We start from the raw sequence: 8,962 nt of genomic DNA on the forward strand, positions 1-8,962 counted from the left end.
GGAGGAAGAGGAAAAATCCCAGTGCCCAATTTATCCTTGATACTTTTGTTCAAACCTTAACAAAATGGATCAAATAGGGCCTACTTGATCCATTTTACTTGCAACAACTGAAATTCTGAGTTAAAGTCCTCTATCATGCAAACATCTGGAATGAGGAGATGTGGTTCACTACTATGATAGCAGATTTGGACTGGCAGAGGTCTTGGACCTCAGAATGAGACTATTTGAGTTCTGATCATTGTAGGAAATTCTGTAAAAATAACCTAACAGGTGGTCAAGTGTGTGTCAAATCCAGATTTCCAATCTTAAACTGACTAAGGGTCCAGTTTGGCCAGATTGTTCTGTAGTGTCACTGGTGATTGACAGACCGTCCAGAAACAACTAAAACATGGGTAAGTAAGAATTAAATCATGTATTGTATTGATATTGGTGATGGAAAGAGATATGAAATTAAATATGAAATAATTTGCTAGGTGTAAATGGGGATGAACACATTGAGATGATACTGTAATATTGTGATTGTTCTGAATAAAACAGGTGAGCAAGATATTAGGAGACTGTGGACAGCAGTGGAAGGTAAGCAAACTGGTCAACTAATCAACACAGTCTCTGTCACAAAGGCAGACAGAGAGAGAACTGCTCACTCTCTGATTCCCCTGAAGATGGCAGCAAAATGAAAATTAAGTTGAACCCAGAGAGGAAGAGTTTGTAGTCTCCAAGTATGCAGGATTTGTAGTTCTGGGTTTTGGAGTACAAGCCACCGAAAGGACATCAAGAAAATGTTTTACAGTTGAATAAGGAGGAAGCCTGTTGGGAATAGAACATGGAGTGTGTTCACGAAGGGTGAGTTGACTAGCAAGAGGGCGTGGACTGATGTGTGGTCGAGGATAGAAGCTCGGTAAAGACATTTCCAACAATTATGTCACGTAACATATTCAAAACAAAATTCAGTTTTAATAGATATACTGATAGATATAATAGTTTTATAATAGTTCTGACTTGATACCATAAAGAAAAAAATAAGTATTTGATCATTACCAAGTGAAAATCCTTTTTTGGTAATGCAACCAGCAACCCTCCAATTAAAGTCTAAACACAACCATTCTCAAAGCAACTCTTTCAGGAAAAGGAGAAAACGAAAAAAATGAGATGATCCACAATACGCAGTTTCTAATGAAGCATCCGTGACAGTCTCCTGCACCGTTTCCTGGATTATGTGTCACTCCTGTTTCTCTCACAAGTTCTGGCCGTCATCTTCTGAAGCTTCCGCTCTGCCAGCCGGAGTTGAGCCAGCTGCAATGGTTGTCATTCCCCAACTCCATTCCTCTTGGTTTATTTGATTTCCCCAAGATGTGAGCAGCTTACTCGGCCTGGAAGAATGCCATTCGGCTGAGCAGTGAGCAGACCCGTGTGGAAAATTGGGTTAATGAATGCAGGGTCCTTGTACATTTTTTATCTGTTGAAACTTAACCAGCTTCATGGTGTGAAGAATTTCCTCACCATGATCATCAGTAGCTCTTTTGCATACTTGTAATTTAGAGTTTGTTGTAAATAAAAAAAAAGCATATTTACTCCAACAACTGTGTGCAGGCGGCTATGTTTACCCAACCGATCATTAGCCCGTGTCTCCTCTCATATCTGAACGCTAATTACGGCTTCCTCTCTCTGTGCGACAGAAAGGTTGGGGATGCATTTTTAAGCAGACAGCTGCCATCAATAATTCAAACGCAACATTCACAGACAATATGTGTGCTTCTGTTTGCCAGAATTTGTGCTTTTTTTAAACTACACGTAACCTTTGGGTGCAGGTCCAGATAAAAACACACAACTGGTTCAAAGAAATATTAAACTAAAAGCACCTCAGACACACAAGGAGCAAGAAAAGGTAAACTAAGAACACAACCAAGTGATTTTTTTATTATTATTTACATCTAAAGCCAATTTTTGTTGCCTTTAGTTAATTCAGCTGGGAAAGACTCAACAAGCTGTCAGGCTGTTACAGCAGATGAGCCAAACGCAGCCTCCTGTAGAGAGGTGCCGCCAAAACTGTCCGAATTACAGCTGAAACTCCTACTCATTCCCGAGGCTGTTTGATAACAGTCTAAATGACAGCCAACAAACCCGTGATGTTCTGCATATGCTCGCAAAACGGTGCATTTGCAATTTTCATGTGCGCTTGCACGTATGTGTGGGTTACGGTGAGTCAGTCGTGCCGCCTTTCCATCTACACAGCTCTAACGAGGAATGGCTGCTTCGTGTCTGGGGATAGATCATCAACGAATCATCTCAGGAAGACAAAAAAAAAAAAAAACAAACGTCTGTGCAGCTCCTTTAACACATCACAAGGTTTACACTAAATCAGAAAAAGTCAAGTCGTGATTGTTTTTGGCACCTTTTGACAAAAAAAAAGATAAGAGGTTGGCTCATTACACACAACTTCAGTTTTTATGGCACTTTCAAGCTGAAATCACTCTTTTAAATGTATAGCTGGTTATTACTCCCTTTAGGGAAAGGATAATACCTCAGAAACTTGCTGCGAAAGCGACTCTAAACCCATGTTTTACCACCGTGAGCTATGGAGCGAGATGATTTATACATACACAACATATGGTTTGCCCCAGTGTCCAATGCCCAACAGATGGAAGGGCAAATCAAGAAAGAGAGGAAAGACAGCTATGATTTATTTAGCACACCACCACCAGCTAAATGCTTTTCTGCATTGATCTGTCACTCCCCCTTGAAACAGGCCATTTTTCTATTCAACCAAAAAAAAAAAAAGCAGACCCCTGACAATTGTGGCCTCATTCACCACAAAACGTGATTTCATCACTTTTTTAACACATAGACAACCAACTTTTTAATTTAGTGATCCAAAAAGCCAAAAAAAACTATTATATTTAGAATTTCTTACCACTTCTGAAGTCACTTAAGCTCCTGTGTTTGGGGTCCTTCAAGTCCCAGAAGCTCCTACTTCACTTGAACTTTATTTATCTTCTGAACACAAGTCCTTCCGCCGTTTGAAGACAACCACATGAGGAGCAGAGCCAGGTACACAGGACGAGTGAGAGACAGCAGCTCTGGTGAGATGGTGGGTTCCAGGAGTCAGGAGCCACAGGTGGGCAAGACGTCCCTCTGCTAATGGAGGCGTGTTGGAAGCATGACGTAGCCCACAGATGAGTGCATGTGTGTGTCACACTGCCAGTCTCTGTTAAAACACATCTGTAAGGCCGCAGATGCTGAGAGGAGAATTGAAATGTTCCACCATCACCGCCAGGAAGGACCTGCTCTCAGAAACCTAGTTTCTGTCTCAGTCCGACGGCCTTCTGCCTGGAAGAACTTCGCCAACAAAATCACCTGAATCCCTTACTCCTCCAGTGTGGGAGACTCGGTGTGTGCCTCCCCCAGTGATCCAGACCCTTTGAGCATCTCACAGAGGCAGGTTGCTAGGTGAGGATGTCATGATACCCACCCTGAATCCCTCACGCTGCACACAGCCACACCGCACAGTTCAAAAGGAAGAGGGTTAATGATAGCAAATAAAGAAAAGTAAACAGTGGGTGGCTAACGAATGCAAATGTAGTTATGACCTGTACTATGAATTAATTAAGAGATCACTTGGACACCACAGCAACAGAGAGGAGGGGTTGTCTTGTAAAACTGACCGAGAGGGGCCCCTCTCATGCCACTGATCACTTTAAGGCCCAGAGATACCTGTCTGTTGTCTGGAAACATAAGCATGCCATAACACCTCACTTGGTTCGGGGCAAACCAGCATTTTCTTCCTTTTATTTCACTTCTATGTATTTTAACTTCTTTTTTTATTTCTTCTAAATCTTGGCCTCTACCTTCCTTTTTCTATTTAACTTCACATTCTCCGCTCTTCCTTTTCTCATCTCTCGGTTCCTGTTCTCAACTAAAGCAGCAGTGAGTTTGTAAATGAAAATGCGCTCTGTCTCATCAAGCGCAAACCCAATCGCTTCTTTCCTTTGCTCTGTCATGCATGTCTGCTGCATGCGCACGTAACCAAGGCTCATAAACGCGACCTTCCCCTGTTTACACCCTTAAAGAGAAAAGACACAAGGAGAGGAATAAGAGTAAACAAGATAAAGCAATCGGAGGAGGTGTAGGTTCTTATACCCGGGAGCTGCAGTTAACAGCTTACAATTAGTAATCAATTACCTGAGCATGAGTAACAGGGAGTAGGTGGTTCTCTCCATCAGGCTTGCCATCACAAACGCTGTACTCAGAGCTCACACGAGAAGGAAACAGCTGCTTAAAGATGCTGCTTGAAGAGGCTAAAAACCTGTAGATGTGAAGGATTAAGGTTTTTATGGCATCAACCTATGAAAGTAAGCAGACATTTTAATGGTTCATGAGTAGATGTTAGTCTGACCTTTAAGAAAATGATGTCAATCAATCAAAGACAAATGTCTAGTTGCTGTTGTTCAAGGAGATGATGATACATTTGAGGCAGCTGGGTGTTCTTGAAGGTGCAAAATGCAGCAGTCTGTCCAAGGTGTCTGCTGTGTTCTCTTCTTAACATCTGCATCGTAAATGAGCTGTAAAATGGACCGGTTAAAGTGATCTAAAATGTTTCAATTTAGACTAATTTTCTTTATCAAAAAGTTTAGTGTAAAGCAGGAACACATTAATACTTTTTATTCTTTGTATGATTTGTTGTCAGTTTGGCTTCATTAAACAAAGCATAAAATAAACTTGAATTCAAGCTCAAGATTGGAGATTTTTTTTTGTTCATTTTAGTTAAAATTAGGTTCAAGAAGCAAAATTCCAGTTCATGGGACTGTTTTTAAACTGCCTTTTTAAGCCTCTACCTGATGTTATTGCAGGAATAACTCTAAATGTATTATAACACCAAAAGATTGAAAAAGAGAACTATACACATTCAAATGTTAAACAGCCCACAACTTCAGACAAATTCAAAATGATTGAGAAACAAAAAAAAAAAAAAACGTGTTTCTTGCAGATCTCCATTTAACTTTGATTTTATTGGGAATCATTAAAGGCTAAAATTGTGAAAATCAAACCACCTTTTTTAGTCTAATGATAGTCTGGGGAACAAAATGAGTAATGGCTCAAAATCTCTGTAGAGAAATGAAAAAGTCTTTTATCATTGTAATTAAAAACAAAGGATTTGCAGCTGATTACTCTGAAGGAGTATAAATAAATTACATTAAGCTGTTTGCATTTTTGCCGTTTATGTGCGGAACACAGTTAGCCTCTATATATCAAATGGACAAAATAAGATCTGATTGCTTGCTTAAAATAAGAAGCCATTTTTTCTGTTAACAAATCACAAAATCATGTTTTTGAGGTGGCTTTATATTGTATTGCATAGCATATTTAAAGGATCCGTCTGTAAAAAACTGAAATGACACCAGATTCTGCATCAGCTTAGTTATCCTACTTTGAGTTTCTGCTTGATCCATTTCACTATCTAGTTGATCCTCTTGATGAAATGTTGTTACTCAGTGTCTCACCTGCAAAATATAATATGAGCGGGGTCAAATAGAATAAAAACATTGTTTTTCCTGTGTTATGGATGATTTTTCATTAATATATAAATAATTACAAACATTTTCTTGAGGGAAATTTGTAGATTTTGAGCATATGTGATATAATCCCTGTATTTTAACAAAAACTCACTACATTTTACAAGATTCAAGTGTTTTCTATGTAAAAATTGAGTTGCATGAGTCTTTAAAGATGGTTGTGAGGACCTAAAAGCAGGAGGTATGGCTCTGAAAACTGCAAACCTGACTCCAGAGTCCCTCGCCAGCCATGAACCTCACCGCTCACCGTACATCATTTGATTGGAAGACTAAAATGAAGACTGAAAGACATCATTACAATCCAGATAATTTCCACTTTCAAAATGATCATTATCGTTAACACTGATGACCCCTAGACTGTCATGAATATTGAAGACTCAAGACAGCAGAATGGAACAAACTGCAGCTCCAGAAGCATTTGGAAAATCCTCAACCAAACAGTAATAAAAGAAAGCTTCATGTGTGAGCCTCAGCGGCTTTCACAACACCTATTTACAAGAGAACAAAATCAAATACTCCATCTTCTACCGCTCCCGTGTAAATCATATGAGGCCAACTCTGCAGAAGTTTGGCTCAAAAAAAAATGTCACGCTGGGTTTTAGCCTTTAAACATCTGACAGCTGTGATTTGAGTCCCCTAAACATGGCTACATATTAAATTAGTGAAGGATTAAGACACAGAATAGGCACATAATAATCCTTTTTTGATTACATTTCTCCGGGCGTGATTGACCCGAGTCATGCTGGGGTGGAAAGTGAACAACATATTTTCAGGTAACAGTGCTGACTGGGACAAAGCTGGCGAGTGTCAAAGGCACGCCGCTGCATCCACAGACAGAGAAGGTTAATTCACTGTCTAATGGGCCAGGAAACTGATGAAACATTTGATGTTAAAGGGTAATTGCCTATGTCTGAGTGCTCCTGTGTGAGTGTTTGTGTGCATGCAGTGGCAGAGTGAGCGCACTCAGAAGCATAGTTATGCCACTACATTGTCAGAGATGATTAGGGGACATCATTATGATACCCCCTCAGCGACCCAACAGCCATCTCCGCATTGGCTTCAGAGCAACAGCTTCCACGCCTTTACTTTCTGCCTCCTGCTACAGGAGGCTACAGACCGTCCTCCGCACCTCAACAGTTTGACAACGCAGCCTAGAGAGGAAACGGAGGCCAGCGCCCAATCATAAGGCCCTACCGACCCTGTCCCGCGCTTCTTTGTGTGGCACTTTGCGAGAGTTACCGTGACATTAAGCAGACAGGAGATTTACATTACTCCTCGGGGCTGGAGTGACACGGGAAGAGGGGTTGTCATGGAAACGGCCCCCTACATGGCTGTCAGGCCTTTTTAATTATTCAGGACCACCATCACTGAGCATCAGCAGGGCATCAGCTGGAGCAGCTGAAAAGACTGAATGGTGAGATTAGGAAATCACATCGTGAGCCAAGTTTGGAAACCTAGATAAACTTACTATAAATATAATAAACCACTGGAATGCAGGGTCCACGGAGGCAGGAAAAAAGTTCACGCCACAGGAGTTTCAGTTCTTTACAAACGTGCCCTCACTTGAGGTGCCAGAGACCTCAAGAGGAAGAGTCCTTTTGGTTTCCCTACACCTGATATGACTCAACACCTGCAAACAGATACAAACCATCTTAGTTATCAATGCAGATGAAAGACCAGCATTTTTAAATATATATTTTCTTTTTTAGTTTTGATTGAATTTATAACTGTGAACAAGTCTAATCCCAGTCGAATAATTGTCTACAAGTAAGGTGACCATTTATCTTGTTTAAAAGAAAGCTCCTGTTTAAAATTGAAATGTGCTGCCCTGATTTTCTCTAATAATTATTTAAAATTTGGACATAACTGCTGAGTCTGACTGATTTTTATTAGACCAGCATTTTAACCTTTAAAGTACCATTTCATTTCATCAACTTGCTGCTTTTGCAGGAAAGATTCTATTGTGTCAAAATCAGTGTAAAAATTATAAAAGGTGATAAAGTACTCAATAGTATGAGTATTGTTTCACATTTTGTGTTTTGAGGCCCCTTTTTCCCTTCTTGTAAAAACAATATATTGCATAAAACTAAAGGCTGCCACCCACGCAGGTCTCATGCGTCATATTTTTAGCCTTGGCATTTGTCTAAACGTATTTGCATACTGCATAAGCTTAAGCATTACATAATTAAAACTTAGCTGTGGACAAATTACAGCTGTTTTTTGGAAAATGTAAAAGAAAATCATTAAAATAAACTAAGAGCTGCAAAAGGTTTTTTGCAGTTAACGATTGCTTCTCCTTTCTTCTGAAAACCAAGCCTCAAGCTTGAATGTGTCCAGGTCAATATGATAACACTGGGTTGACAAGAATTCTCTTAGAATCAAAGGTAGTGCGATTTGTCTGCACCCTTTTTGAAGAATTCCTTTGTGCTGTATTTGTGTCTCATCAGGATTCTGGTGGAATCGTGTGTTGGCTGGCTTTTGTTCAACTTTTTTTTTCAAAAGTTAAAAGCATAAATTAGCTTTTTTTCTGCAAAAAGATAAACTCAAAGGGCTTTGCAGAGTAAACAGCAGGATTGCTGTTAGCATGAGATAATTTTACAATATGATATTTTTTAAGAACACTAAAAAACAACAAAGAGTAAGTAACATTTGGCTATCAAACCAAGAAGAGTGTCCGCCCTTAGAGTAGACCAGGGTTCTGCAACTTTTAACACTAAAAGAGCAATATGGTCCGGGTTCTTACGGACCAAAACAGCAGTTTCACCTCAAATTTAAAAAAAACCCAAAAGCCGTTATTTATGTTTTTGTGGCCACATAGCTTTGAAAAGTTCTCTAAAATTGAGGTTTTTCTATATATATATATAATAAATTTAACTTGTTTTACTTTTGACAATAGCTCATTCAAGTTCCTTTCAAAATAAAAACACATCCTGTGTTTAATCTGATCCTCCAGCTGCAGCAGATTTATTTTAATTAAAAATGCAAGAAACATGAGATTTTATACTATTGACTTTTGTGTTCATTTTCCTTCTTTTACTAGTGAATAAAAACGTTACATTAGTCTAGAATCCAAATTGTTTTTAATTCTATACATGTAAATGCAACAAGATAATGTCACTCTAGTCATAAACCACTCTGACAGTAAATTAACCTTTTACCATCATTTAGATCAGTTAGGCCTACATGGCATGTCAAAAATCTAAACATAAATTCATTAATAAGTCAGGTTGGATTGAGGGGTTAAACCACCGAATGGTTTCTGAGTGTGACTGTGTCTGCAGCTTACCCCTCCCCCAGGGGTTGGGTCAAATAGACAATCAATTTTAGACACCTGGCTGCATGACAACTAATGGGACTTGAAACAAATTTGAAATTTTGCACAATTTTATGTA

Source organism: Oryzias melastigma, linkage group LG9, assembly GCF_002922805.2.
Source record: "Oryzias melastigma strain HK-1 linkage group LG9, ASM292280v2, whole genome shotgun sequence".
In the NCBI taxonomy this organism is placed as follows: domain Eukaryota; kingdom Metazoa; phylum Chordata; class Actinopteri; order Beloniformes; family Adrianichthyidae; genus Oryzias; species Oryzias melastigma.